Source organism: Heteronotia binoei, chromosome 2, assembly GCF_032191835.1.
Source record: "Heteronotia binoei isolate CCM8104 ecotype False Entrance Well chromosome 2, APGP_CSIRO_Hbin_v1, whole genome shotgun sequence".
Taxonomy (NCBI): domain Eukaryota; kingdom Metazoa; phylum Chordata; class Lepidosauria; order Squamata; family Gekkonidae; genus Heteronotia; species Heteronotia binoei.
In genome coordinates, this window is record NC_083224.1 from 81,967,085 (window position 1) to 81,982,309 (window position 15,225).

A 15,225-nucleotide genomic window follows, 5' to 3' on the forward strand; every position below is an offset into this window, starting at 1 on the left:
ATATAGAAAGAAATACAAGAAATAACACCATTCATCATAACATTCAGTATGACTTCATGTGAGTATAACAGATGGCTACATGGCGCCAAGATCAAACACACACTGATAGATTCCTCACTCTGAAGCTTGCATTTCCTGAATTCAGTTAAAAAACATGAACATCTAGTGTAACATGAGCATGTTACAAAGCTCCCTTTACTTAGGTCATATTTTAATTCTGCCTTGTTACTGTCTTTGAACGGACACTATTGTTTTCCCATTGGAAGGAGACTAATAGTGCAATCCTATGCAGAGGTATTTCCAGTCTGGCCACTTATTTCAATGGGCTTAGACTGGAGTAACTCTGCATAGGATTAACACAACAGAAGGGTATGTCATGTCCTGTCCACTGCTGGACAACTGGTAATTCACAGAGGAAGGTTTCAACGGAGAGCAGGTAAAATGAGGTATGTGTAACGGCTGTTTGCAGCTACTCCAGCAATCTCAACAACTGAATTTTCAACATAACTACATTTATGTCAAGGCAGCTAGCTAAGCTTTAAGGAAGCCATGAAGCAATTGAGACTGATCAAGATCTCTTTGGTTTGCTTTCTCTGTAGCTCTGGCAGAGCAAGAAAGGTCACTACACACAATTATCACCAGAAGACAAAACGGTGTTATATGGGATGATCTGCCACCAAATCTGCACAGAACTCTGTGCCAACACAAGTTGGCAGTAATACAGCCAATATGTGCCAGCCACTGATTTCAAGTCCCAAGCTTCCTTGACAGCCCTTTCAATTACAAATTTGACTCCCCATCCTCAACTACCTACAATGCTTGGCTACAGCATGTCTTCCTCACAAGTGACTAGTGAGAGGCTTTGCTGCTTTGGCTACAACAGATTCACTCTTACTCTTTCAAATATTCAAAACAGAACTATTTGAGCATTTTGCAGCAGAAGATATTATATTTACCTAAGATTTCAAACTGAAATTCTGTCACTTTTCTAATGAACGATGCACAGTTTCAGAAACAAAGCATCCAAAACAGCTTCTTTTCTGGATTGGACCATGGTGGTGAAGCCACTAAAAGTATGCTGGCATGGAACTACTTTATTTTTGTTACAGAGTTGAAAATACAGAGTTCTGTTTAGCAAAGAGCTAAAGGGCCCACATTTTTCAACAGAACTCACGATATATTGATCATTATGACTATGAGCAACATCAATGCACAGCATCATTGAACCAAGTTAACAGATGGTACTGAGCAACAAATTCACTGTGTGACTTTGGCCTATTCCCTAGTCAGCTCCATACTGAGTCCATTCTCCAAAAATCAGGCTATTCAAGCTTGGAATCAGTTGATTGCAAAATTATGACAGAAAATCCACATGTTGTACCATTGAAATAATGTGCCTTCCACATGTTCTCTCCCATGCCAAGAGCAGTTTTATTCTGATTATGATGCCAGCCTCTCCCACTGTTTACTGACAAAAGGTATGTTGTTTTAAATGTTAACTCATGTGCTGTTTTCAGAACGCTACACCACTGTTTCCAAACTATTAAGCAGCAAATTCCATTGACCCTCCAACCAGTTCCCAAGGAGGAACTTAAGCAACACTCCTCCAGAAAGCTGCTCCCTAGTTTCAGTTAAATCTTGATTGAAATGCCAAGCTTTTGCTCTCAAATGTAAATGTTTCCCTTAAAAACCACATACTGAGAAATGGCACTAATTCTTAATGGCATCATACTGCCAAAGAAAATAAATTAAATTGTGACTGTGGAAGTTGTCACTGCACTGCCCCAAAGTTGCAGGTAAAACACAAAAGAATGCTTTTTCTTAACAGCATTATAATTTTAAAAAATTACAGCAACTATCAGCATACTGCTCATAAGTAACACCGTAGGAAGTTGTAATGAACAGAAATGATTGATCTAAATATGAGAGGGGATGTATGCCCTAGCACTGCTCCTGCCCTCAAAGTAGTGTTAAAGCACAAAGACCATCCACAGGACAAAAACTGCACCTCTATTCCACACCAAAAAAAGGGGGGGGGGTTTCCAATATAACATGGAAAGAACTGGAAAACAGTGAATTGTTACTAACATCATCTGCACAGACAACTGAACAGCAATTGTTCCACATCTGAACAGTGTGCAAGCATAACTTATCTCAACTTCATTTCCCAAACAAGTAAATACAGCAACCTAAGTCAAGCATAGAATATTTCATCAGACATTTTGAAATAATTTTAAATGCAAAGAGTTATATATAGAAGACAAACGTGTGTGTTTGTGGGGGTGGCCATATGGATTTTTGAAGCTGCAACGTAAAGAAAATGATTACACCTCACATTTTTAAAAATATCAGTATTGTCTTTCCACCATATTGAATTATCAGGTTTACATGAAACATGGGGAACACAGGAACCAAAAGTCAGCATCTCAATGGCACATTTCAATCTGTTCCTCAGGAAAGTCCTGTCAGAGAGCAATCACCCAAAAAATAAAAGAAAAAGAAAAACCCTTCAGCAGAAGCATAACTGTTTCCTTATAAATGACCCTTACGGTGTCGTTTTAGCCAATGATAAGAGGGGCTTATTTAAAATAGCCTATAAAGATTTTTGACTGACAAAACATTGCCTCTTTCCATGAATGTTATCCTCCCATCAGAGGTCAAAATAGGTAGAGAGATAAACCAGGAATATGCTGCACATAAATCACCTCCCTACCTGCAACATACACAAAAAGTTTATTAAAACAACAGTACCAAAAATATGTATTGCCATCCAATGCAAACGCCCCAGCAAAAGCAAACACAGAGAAGAAAAATGGGACAACATAAATTAGCAAACAGGCACAACCTTCCAGGAGCTGTGGGCAAAGACTCAAATAGCATAGCTGCCTTTGGGAAAGGGGTAGAAGAAAAATTATAAACATATAAGACCAACTCTGTCCACCCAGGGCTTTTTTTGTAGAAAAAGCCCAGCAAGAACTTATTTGCATATCAGGCCACACCCCGATGCCAAGCCAGCTACAACTGCATTCCTCTGCATTCCTGCTAAAAAAAAAAACAGCCCTCGTCCCACCTGCATTGGCTGCCTGTATGTTTCCAGTCCCAATTCAAGGTGCTGTTCCTAACCTATAAAGCCCTACACAGCTTAAGAACACAAAACCCGTTGGAGCATCTCTCCCAACCTCAGTCTACCCAGACACTACACTCAACCTCTGGGGCCTTCCTCCGACTCGAGAGGCTTGAAGGGTCGCAACCAGGCAGAGGGCCTTTTCAATAATGCCCCCCCCCCTTTGGAACAACCTTCCTACTGTGGCTCATCTGGAACCAAATTTGCCATCTTTTCGGTCCCAGGTAAAAACAGCCATCTTCATGAAGGTCTTTAAAGATCTCCCCAGCTATGCAAGGGACCAATATGATTGGCCAGGTTGTTTTTCTTTCACTTTGGGTCAGATCTTTTGGGGTCACTTATATCGTTCTTTAATTTTACATTTAATTTTTAATGTTCAATGTTTTTATCTATTTTATTGTTTTATATTTGTTGTAAACCACCAGAGAGCTGCAAGCAGGAGGGTGGAAGGGAGGAGCTGGACCATTAAGGCTACAAAAGTAAAGCACCCTCAGATATACAGCCAAGGAAATGCATTATGGTGATGCCTAGAATTTAATTTTAAGATAATGGCGGCATCAAGATAAATACAAGGACAAGTAACATGCCTCCAAGTAAACTACCTGGTTCCCTGTCAGCAATTACCATTAAATAGAGACAAAACTGAAAGGGATGCTTAAAGCACCACCACAGTCAGGCCACTAAAGCAAGCATTGTTAACAGGGATATTCTATTAGGCTCATCAGATTTTGAACTACTCAAAACATCTCTCTCTCTCCTCAAGCTCCCATCTTCTCAAAATGTTTTTAAGCTATAGAACTAGACCTACAGAAGTAGGGTTGCCAATCCCCAGGTGTGGGTAGGGGATCTCCCAGTTTGGCAGCCCTCCCCCCACTTCAGGATTATCAGAAAGTGGGGGGATGCCTGCTGGGCACTCCATTATACCCTATGGAGATTGATTCCCATAAGGTATAATGAAGAATTGATCTGTGGCCATCTGGGGCTCTAAGGAGCTGTTTTTTTAGGTAGAGGCACCAAATTTTCAGCATAACATCCAGCACCTCCCCTCAAAACACCCCCCATGTTTCTAAAAGATTGGACCAGGGGGTCCAATTCTATGCGCCCCAGAAGAAGGTGCCCCATCATTCATTATTTTCAAATGGAAGGAAGGCATTTCAAAGGTGTGCGATCCCTTTAAATGTGATTGCCAGAACTCTCTTCGGAGTTCAGTCATGCTGGTCACACCCTTGCTCCTGGGCTCCACACTCCAAAGTCCCCAGATATTTCTTGAGTCGGACCTGGCAACCCTACACAGAACAGAAAATCTAATTATATCAGCTGTCCTTTTTAAGTGCCCCCCAAACCCCCCACAGACACAGCATCAACAGGAAGAAAGAAAATGCTGCAGCTCTATTGCCTCTGCTTTGATGGCTCAGCAAAGGGCTGAGATACTTCAGTCTGAACTAGCATGATTGTTTCTTGTGAAGGTAATGGAGCATACTAGCAATACTGCAGCATAACAAGATGGAGACTCACTTTTTACTCAGCTGATATTTACTGTCATCACTATCTTTAGTCTCAGAGTTTGCCATCAGAAACCTACACTGCTTCCAAAGGAAATGCAGTCCTTCTTCAAGTTAATGGAAAGTAGTGGACTTCAGAGCTGTGTTCACTAGGAAAGCTGTCACTGATAGCTCAGAAAATGTCCAGATCAGAAAATGCATGTAAAAAGGGACCAAGCCATGCTAAATAGTATTTTCATGAAAGACACTGTTAAGGCATACATTATACCCAAGATTTAAGCTTAAATACTCAAAGAATTATTTGGAAATACAAGATAAATTAGATTTGGATAGTGCATTACCATACAAAAGAGTATAACCTGAAAAATTAGCTTGATTATAACCAAAACAACTTTGTTGTATCACAGCCACATGTGTTTTCCTGAAGGCAGTCATTTCTACCTCAGCTCAGTGAGTGAAGTCCCACACCCACACTACATATGACCAAATACAAGATCTATTGCCTGTCCCATTACACACTTTCCGTCCAGTTATGATACTGCCAGAGAAACAGACTTTCCTCCACCCTGCACTAATCCTTCACACACTCCATGACCGATTTTCCCTTACCCCTCCTTGCAGTTTCAAGCCGCTCATTTACAGCACGCATTCTGCCCTATACCTCAGGCTGTCAACAGGCCTGGAAAAGGTGCATTGTCCCTCCAAAAGAAATGTGCAGTTGAAGCTTTTCATGGCACAGAGGTAAATAACATCCTATTAATTACTACCTTGCCATGAAAATCTTCAAGTGCCTATTTCCACACATTAAGTTCCTGTTAAAGAGCAGGATGCTTCTGTGGGCACCCCTGACTCTACCAGGCAGTACATTTGACTTTTTACTATACTTAAGTCTACAAAGCAGGGTTACTGCCCAATTCAATAAAGCTCCATGTACTGAAATCTTGAGGTTCCAGGGTCTAAGAAAAGATTTTTGAAGCAGAAGAATTAAGTGACCCAACCAAGCCCATAAAAGATTTTGCACAGCTCTGTCAAAAATTGACAATCCCTAAGCTCAGGTCCTGAAACACAGGTGAACACCATCTAACTTCACCATTAGTGATTTAGCATTTTAAATATTAATGTACTTTAATCTGAAAATATTCACTAATGTTATTGTTAAGAATGAAGCAAACCAGAAATACTGAGCAATGTTTAAGTCATAAGAAAACCAAAACTAAGTCAAACTAAAGAGGCATACCCTGTATAACCAAGCTTGATTTCCAGTTTCATTGTAAAAATATATGCCCAAGCACCCTCACGAGTCTCTGGACAACTCAACATAGAAGCACTTAACTAAGAGACCAAACTGAAGATTCATATTTTGAATTTGTTTTCAACCAGAGGCAAAGCCTTTTGCCAGCTTCAAAATGATAGTTTGTAGCACTATGTTAAAGTGTGTAGTGGCCAGTTAAAGTAACAGTCTTACTCTCAGTGGAGCACTTAGACCACTTGGCCACATCCACATTTAAGCCAGGTTGGAAAACACTCACCATGGATGACAGATCAGCTGTAAAAGCAAATCAGCTCCACATTTTTCCAGGACTGTCTGAAATATTGCAAGTAAATCACCTGCACTATTGTCTGCAGTGTCTCATGTTTTACTTGTTGGGAAGGTTGAGGAAAATGAGAAAACAGTTTTAAGACTCTGGCCACACCCCCTGGTCTCTTAAAGGGGAATAAGCAGATTCTAAATGAAGTAGTTGCCTCTGGAAGGATGAGATAAATTCCCTAAAACTTCTTTGTTCACTCCTGCATGAATGAGTCATTACACAAACAGTTTCCATTTGAAAGGATCAAATATTGGCAGATATATCCAGAAGCATGTTAGCTCCCATCCCGCCCTAAAGGAATACTGCATACATATGCCCTGTTGCCCAATACTGTATGCGCACACTGGCCATTATTACCATGCTCATAGACTCACCCGTACTCTCACCCGTAGTGGTAAAGCAGCAGTACTGCAGTACTGTGGTCTGAACTCTCTGCTCACGACCGGAGTTCGATTCCGGCGGAAGCTGGATTCAGATAGCCGGCCCAAAGTTGACTCAGCCTTTCATCCTTCCGAGGTCGGTAAAATGAGTACCCAGTTTGCTAGGGGGGAAGTGTAAAAGACTGGGGAAGGCAATGGCAAACCACCCTGTAAAAAAGTCTGCCATGAAAACATTGTGAAAGCAACATCACCCCAGTTGGAAACGACTGGTGCTTGCACAGGGAACCTTTCCTTTTCCACAGAGGACACTGCATTTATTCCTTACACTTTTGTAACACACCAACAGTTCTTAACTACACTTCTCATGTTGATACAGGCAAGAAGGGCTTTGGTTATCATGCAGACTGGCATATAGTAATTCTAAAGTACCATTCATGTTGAAATATGAATATACAATCGTGGGCATGCAAATCTTACTGATACATATAAATAGGCCACCTAGCTCCTATTTTTTGTAAATATATAGTCTATTCCTGTCTCATGGATTCACAACACTTCCCCCTGTTCATATTTCACAAACTAGTGAAACAGAATTAAGCTTCCCAAAGCGGAAAGAGTCTGGGACAAAACCTTGGTTTCCTAATATGGAAGTCAGGCACTTTAGCTATTATCAGCTCGCACTCAAACAGAATCACACAATGCAGTTTTGCCAATAAAGCAAAGTAAAAAGTGCATCAGTTACTTCCAAAATGGCATTTCTCTCTCCACTCCATTGGTACCTCACATTTTCATAAATGCCTACAATTTAAATTAGCTTCTTACAAAATTTGCACATGTTTCAAACAGACATTTATTTAGTGTGCTAGGATTTAATACAAGCCTTAAAAAGGCAAGAGATTTTATTTTTTTCATTTACCACTGTCTTGTAACTAGAAAATATTGAGTAAAAGAACTGGGTTTTGTCCCAGTTCAAGTACACAAAGGCTGGGGAACATGTGCAGCCTGATGCAGAATAGATGATGGATGTTACACTACCAAGACCAACTCAGCAGAGAATGATGCAGGATACAAAATTTCTCAGGTTCAAAATGCAAATACTTATGCTATGCAGTTCTGTGTACCTGTCAGAATACTTACTCTGAAAGTCTTCAACAATCACTTTCCATAGAGACAGTCTCTTCCCCAGAGATAGCAAGGTCTTTATAATACAAAATGGAAATTCAAGTTTGCTCAATGAATGCCTGTCCTCTGGATTTCAGATAATGTTAGCTTATACGCGCAAATCCACAAGTGCAGTTACACTTCTTAATTTCTCCCTTTCCTCTATGTTTTAGCTACTTAACCCTTTCCAGAGATTTTTTAAAAGAAAAAGCACACCTTTTAATAGATGTAAATTGAGAAATCAGCCACAAAAACCCCAAGCTCCCTTACCTTGAGATCAAGAATTGCAATAGTATATTTACAAAATTTAGCCTGTTGCATTCTGCCCCCCCTTGCATTTCTTCAAAATCCCTTTCCACATAAGACAGTAGATTTTTCAAAGAAGGCAAGAACTGATTTAAATTCTGTGTGCAAACTGCACAAACCAGAACTGAAACTCCAGTGTGGATAGTAGAACAAAGTCAAACACAAAAATATCATTTACAAACAACCGCCCCCCCCCCCCATAAATGTTTCAAAAGCCATCCTTTGGACTACCAAGAAAAAATGCTTGTGACCAGTGAAAGATAACTTCTAAGATAAACAAGAACCACAAAGTATGGGTAATAGTTTAATGGAAATAGAAACGGGAGAAATGAAATTAACAAATAGATGGGAACAAAACCTAACGTTGCAGCAGTGATCTCAGTTCCAAAGTACGTTCTAAAATTATACACTCTATACATTAGAATTTGGGAACAGTTGTCTTTTAAATGCATACCTTCTAACACGCACATTTCCAGGCATAGATTCCTCCCTCATACTTAAGTCTTCACTCTTTCCTATCTACAACAATTCAGAAGGTGTGTTTAAACCTGCCATGTGGCAGTTACTGCCAGCATAAGGAGGAAATCACTCAGCCCTGGAGGCAGGTGAATTAGCCAAGTTTGAAAGGTGGCATCCTGTTCTTTGCAGAGGTACAACAATGCCAAATGGGAAACAATTAAATTAAAAAAGGCATCACTAGAATTTGTTTTGAAGTTGTTGTCATGTTTAAACAATTTTATTGCCCTCTCTCAGCAATGGAGATAAAACAATACAGTCTTGCAGGCAAAAAAGGCAAGTTCCTGCAGAAGGATGCAACAAGAGAGGCTACCTCAGCCCTGAAGGCCAATGTGTGCACACACACACTTTGAATATAGTAGCTGATAATGACTTTCTTGCAGGATCTCCTTGCCAAGCAGCTATGTTACAGTGTTGCCTTTGCAGAGAACTGGCATAGACAAACAGACCTGTGCAACTTTTTTCTCTTGTCTCTTTGGAAGGAATGTCAACACTAGAAACAACACCACACCTGCTAGTAAGAAAAAGTAACTTTGGAGGAGAAATGCCTTTTCCTGCTGCATCACCTTTTGAAGGAAAATCGACATTTGTAAAATATTTTTAAAAAAAAAAAAACAGCTGTTCACACACATACACACACAAAAAGAACAACTGTAGCATCAAGTTCCAAAATCCTGCTCTGTCAGGAGAAGATTCACAGAACAGCTGAGCGTATTTAGGTGACCCCTTTCTCATTCCCCACCGCACACCCAACTATTTTCTTTAAGATAAGGGTTAAAAATTCTCCAACTCCATAGAGATTTCTCACACAAAGACTTTATGTCTCTTTAAAGGCAAAATACAACTGCATCTTTCCCTCCTTCGATCTCTCCCCCATGCAAAAGAAAGAAAATTTTCAGCCACCCCCTCCCTATTCCAGCCCCACAGCGAGACACACAAATGTTATCAGATTCAAAAGCATCCCCTCTTCCATGAGAAAAGAAAAGCTCTTAGGCTTCTCTGGGCAAAAACTTCACAACTGACTGCACATAGTTCCCGGCTTGGTTATTAGAAAAGAAAAAGAGAAAGCGCCTGAAGTGGTTATTTTATTTGCTCTTTGTTTTATAGATTTCCCCCCCCCCTTTCTTAAAGAAACTCTCTTTTCTATTGAGGGACTCTGAATTAGGAATCTGCCAGATTTCTTTGGGCTTTTTTATTTTAATCTTTATTAGATAAAAAAAATAGAATTCTAATAGACCAGGACCGAGTACATCCCCTGCAGATTTATTAAAACTACTCACCCCAAAACTATTTACTCCATTACGACTTCCTTTAGTTCCAGACATGAAGGAACAACTTTTCTTACTGAAAGCTTAAATTGCAGAATTAGAACATCAGATGTGCCAAACAACTTCATGTGCAGGAAAGTTATCAGCGTGTAAAGAAAGGGATTCCATGCCTATTTTCCCAGCTTCTCTTACAATATTTCACAATGGAAATGTGAAAATGCAGTCTACTGTATGCATCTTACTCTGCAGGAAGGTTTTTCCTAGCACTAGTATTCAGTGTCTTTGAAACAGAATAGGGAAACATTTTTAAAAGGTTTGGCAGAGTAGAACTCAAGAATGGATAAAGGAGAAATTTACACAAGCTTTTGAACATATTTCTCCATACAGAAATTCAATTTAAAGATATGAAATGCTATTTCACTGATATTTTCCCCCTTTTCTGATATATTAACTGATTTAAAAATTATTATTTGCACCAGTTTTAACTTTTAGAAAAGAAGTTATCTCCCCATTAAAGATTTGCATGTTAACAATGCATGACCACGAATAATAATAATTAATTTTTAAAGATTCAGTTAAATATTCAACAACTTTTTCTGAAAATAGTGCAAAGGGATCTCAGCAACTCGTATCATCTCTACAACACTTCATGAAGAAAAAGGCTTGGAATCTGTACCATCTGGCCACTTTATCAATATTTCTGGTTTGGTTTGCACAATCAATTATACATCTGGTGCTTACTGGGGGTTTTTCTCAATTTCAAGGTATGGTTATAAAAAAGAAGGGGAAACTTTAGAGGGGCAAGGAATTATTTTTTTAAAAAAAATGAATTCTCACAATATGATCCATTTGGAAGGCCTAGCCTACAGATAAGAGAAGTTATATAAAAGTTCCATTTGCATAAACTTTTTTTAGACTCCTGAGAGATACTGTAGGGATGTAAAAAGGCCCTCATTGCCTACAGAGGTAACACACTGTGTCAATTTGACACAAAATGGCCTATTGGCAGCACAAGTACCTTCTTGTCTAAGTGTTCTAACGTGTACTAATAAATTTTCAGAGTAGTTTATTATTTCTGTTGTGGATTAAAACACTTCTTTTAACACAAACTAATAATTTTTATTGTATATCCAACAGCTCTCCCAAAGCATGGAAGTGAAGTTTTAATCCAATGCTAAAAACTAGAATTACTGTGGCATATGGCAACTTCATATACATTTTTTGTCTCCAAAAAACAGTACGCAAATTGAGCACTTGATTGAAGTCAGCAGCGGACCTTGGAATGGGATCTGCAGAGAAATTCCTTAAAGCTAGATTAAGGAAGAGACAAATCTCACTATGAGTTTGTCAAATGTGTTCCTTTTAACATGGAGCTACAGAAGAAATTGAGACCATTATTACTCTCTAATGAATTATTATGTAAGTCCTCAACCATTAAAAAAAATTTTTGAACTTGAGACCAGAGAGTGGATAAAACTATTTCAATTTCACAAATGCCAAATTCAAGGTGAAACTTTGTGTTTCAGAATACCTTCTATTTTCTTGTACTCTTATTGACAATGTGGTTTGTCAACACAAAAAGCATTAGACAAAAAGAAAAAAAATCCTGTGCAGTTGTAGTCATTTGCCTGACACAGCATTTTCAAAACTTTGTGCAGGAGTGACATGAAAACATTTCCAGAAGAACAGAAAATGTTAACCTTAGCAATTGCTGGACAGGAATTTGTCTCAAAACTATTTGCTCTACTGGGAGTTAGATAATAGGAGTGGATTAGAAGTCTTACAGATCCCCATGCCAACAACAAATTCTAAAATATTTTGCCTAAAACTTCTCACATGTCCAAAAAAAAAAAAGGAATAAATTTGTTACCTTTGTTGTAATCATTATAAGCACAAAGTATGTAAAAGCAGTCAATCCTCAGCAAACATATTAAAAATTAGTATTGGGTCCAAATATTTAAGGAATAGCTTAAGCGATTTAAACAGATTTTAAAATATATATATATATTATTTCCCAATTAATAGAAACCCAGATAGGCAACAAGAGGAATAAGCCAATAAAAATATCATGCGGTTAAATATGTTTTCCCCTTTTAAGTTAAAATACCATATCAGGTTAAAGATACGTAAAGAGATGTGCATCATTTCCTGTTCTTATCCATTCTTACAGCTTATCCCATTCTTATAGCGAAATGGAATTGTATAACATTAAACTGAAGGTACTGATGCATGTGATCATTTCACTTCGGATTTTAGTTCAAATTTACCACTTGGAAATATAGTCATTTGTTTTAAATCAGGAGTGGAAAGAGAAAGATATGCTGACAAAACACCAACTTATCAAAATGAAACCATTCTCTGACCTCAATAAATACGTTCTGTGCATTAAAAAAGGTAAAGCATGGAAGATCTAGCCCATGCAAGTTAGAGGAGAATACTGTTCAACCAGTGTAACTGAGAGCATTCATTTTCACTACCCCATCAGGACAATGAATAAGTTAAATAAATTAAGCTCACCTATTTAGAATAAAATTATTTCAGATTCACTTCTATTAAAAACAGTGAGGAAAACATCAAGGAAACTTCTGGGACCTGTGAACAATTTTTCCAGCATCCAAAAGTTTTTTTAAACATAAGAATGGACCATGAGAGTTGGTCTTCTCACTATACAAAACTTCCCTATTCACAGCCAACTTGATTGCCAGGAAAAAATTGTTTCACAAAAATTCAGCTATCCCAGTTCAGAACCTCCCCCCTCTCCTCTCATGTATACTCAAGTGGACCATAAATGTGAATACCTTTGAGTCTACCCATCCTGTCAATCACAATAAATTGTAATTCACAGACACACTTACAGGACTGATTGATCTGCAGAAACCTCAAAGCGGTTTTACAATATCGGCTGCCCACCCCTCTTCACATTCACAAAATAGAATTTTAAAAAATCCAGACTAGCTGTCCGCTCTTTCCGTCAATTTCCCTCATAGGCGAGAGCCTCTTATTTCCTTCTCTAGTACTCATAGCACCCGCCCCCCCCCCCGAACAAAGAGAACCCTGGACTCTTTCAGAGCACCAAGTAGTTCCCGATACTCAGTCCCATACTCTTTAGAATCCCAGCTGAAAAGTTGCTCCCACCGGAACCTCTCTTTGTCTGGAGTGCTTCTCTTGTATGGGTATCCCCAGCTCTGACGCGTCTCCTTTCCTAAAAGCCACAAAACAATCAAAAATACGACACGGGGGGGGGGCGCTGCCTCCCCCCTCCCCCCCCCCCGTATCACCTGCCTCCTCCTGTCCTTGAGAATTCTTTTTAACTGTAGGGAACAACGCGAGGAGACGGAGAGAATTAACGATGCATGAACCCCACTTTTCTGCTTCTCACACCTGTTTTTTTAAAAAAAATAGGGGGGAAGGAGAACCCACCAGGCAAGATAGTAACAACTTTACGGAGTTGCTCGGCGCAAACATTCTATGCAATATATTTACCTTCAAAGCAGAAGTGTCCCTTTAATTAAAAAATAAAAAGAGGAAGGAGTTATAAAAATCCTCTCTGTTTACTGAAACTAAACAGCGTTCAAAGTAGGGGAGGAGAGTTCTTGTTTTAAATCCCACCAACCTGTTTTGATCTACAGCGCCTGGAATCGAGTCTCAACTTTTAACACCCCCCACTTGGAGCATGTGGCTGCTTCTTTGCTGCTGCTGCTGCCGCCACCACCTCTGCTGTCGCCACCGCCGCCGCCTCGTCCAGTTTCTTCCCTTGTGGAGCAGAAAAGCCTCCAGCTCTCAGGCAGCCCGAGGTCCCCCAAAGTTAAACACCTCGGAGACAAAGAGAGAGAGAAAGAAAGAGAGAGAAAGCAGAAGAAGCCGACACAGACAGAAGAAAGCACTAACACAGTTCAGGCATGAGCATACTTTTCTCTTGCCAAAGGCTTTGAACCGCTTTCTTCTCTCTCATGGGGGGGGGGGGGTGTCTGCTTCTTCCTTCACCCCCTTCTCCCGTTCCGATTTCCTCAATGGAAGTCTCAAGGGCGGGCGGGGGAGGGTGGGAAGTCAATCTATTTCTTGGGTCCCTCCTCTCTCTGTCCCATTCAGATGGGGAGATCAGCCTCTAATCACAGGGGTTGTGTCTGTACTGGAGATGTGACTTGAGAGCTAGAAGGGAGGGGTGAGAGAGAGTTACTTCCAGTTCTACCATAATTCATCTAAAGCAGGTGCAGCTCGTTTCCAAAGCCTACAAGTCCTGAATGGAAGAGAGGAAGCCACTGCGAAAAGAGATAAAAGAGGTGAATGAGAGGGGAAGGGACACTTTTGAACCAAGGGAAGTTAAATGAGACGAGGTCTCGCTTGTAAGCACTCGGGTGCCTTTAATACCTGTGATCGTGATCTCTGTACACTTTTACGCATTGAATGGACTGTAGGAGGAAATCGTAAGGGAGACGTACTCTCTACCCTTGCCGCTTTCCGCGTTTTTGTGGGTCAGTGGTCCTGAATAGCTATTGTGTTAACTAATGCCAACCAGAGAAGACTAGCGAATGAGTGACCTACCTCGCTGCTGTGTCACACGTTACTTCTTCTTTTTTTTTAACTTAAACGCTTAAAAACCGGTATGTGTTGTTCTGGTGCATATGCATTGGCAAACTTATGTTTGTTGCAAGTGCCCTGTAATGTGTAAAGCGGTCTTTACCAAGTTGTATGAATGAATTAATAAGGTAGTTTCCCTATATGTGGCTTCAATCTGTTTATGCATTTCACATTTGCTGTAGCTAGAATAGTTTGATTTTTAAATGTTTTATTATAAACTTTCTCTCTGTAATTCAAAAGCATTCACATGGGCATATGCGCAGTGTGTGCAATGTTCAGATGTGTTTAATATTCACATGTGAGAGTGCCCTCAAACTTACTTGGTAGTAAGCACCACCAATTAGACTGGAATTTACTTCTCAGTAAATACACAGCAAACCATTGTAACGCACTTTGAACACTGGGGCTGAGATTCTACTTACTGATACTCTTCTAACTTTCCTAAGAAAATCTACAGTCACCTTATATTTTCTCAAACTTTCAAGTGAATATTCTTAAAATGGCGCTTTGGAAGGGCTCCAGATATAATTTTGATTTATTATTTAGTATTCCTCTGCATTCTTTGTGCAGGACGACAGTATATTTGCATGCCCATTTTTACCAGTCCCTCAAAAGCCCTGATCTGTATCTGTTTAAAGAAATGCAATATTTTCTGCATAAATATTTTTATATATTTAAAAGAATTATATTCCACCTTTTTGGTAAATTATAATACAATAAAACAAACATAATTAAATTTCAACTACCCCCAATATAACAGAAGACTGTAGTCAAAGCAGCAGTGTCCACTGTCAAATCCCA

The 15,225-nt window shown here is 39.5% G+C and overlaps 1 protein-coding gene across 7 annotated transcripts in view; it reads right to left on the reverse strand.

Moving 5' to 3' along the window:
• Positions 1-14,178, reverse strand: part of FOXP4 (forkhead box P4) — a 195,298-nt gene extending 181,120 nt beyond the window's left edge. For 2 of the 7 annotated variants that reach the window (XM_060231440.1, XM_060231437.1), the window contains exon 1: positions 13,460-14,178. The gene's annotated coding sequence lies outside the window, so the exon portion shown is untranslated. Of the gene's footprint in view, positions 1-12,981; positions 13,004-13,459 lie in introns of those variants that run through there. The other 5 variants (XM_060231438.1, XM_060231435.1, XM_060231439.1 and 2 more) reach the window with 4 other exon arrangements.
• Positions 14,179-15,225: the final 1,047 nt, after the last annotated feature.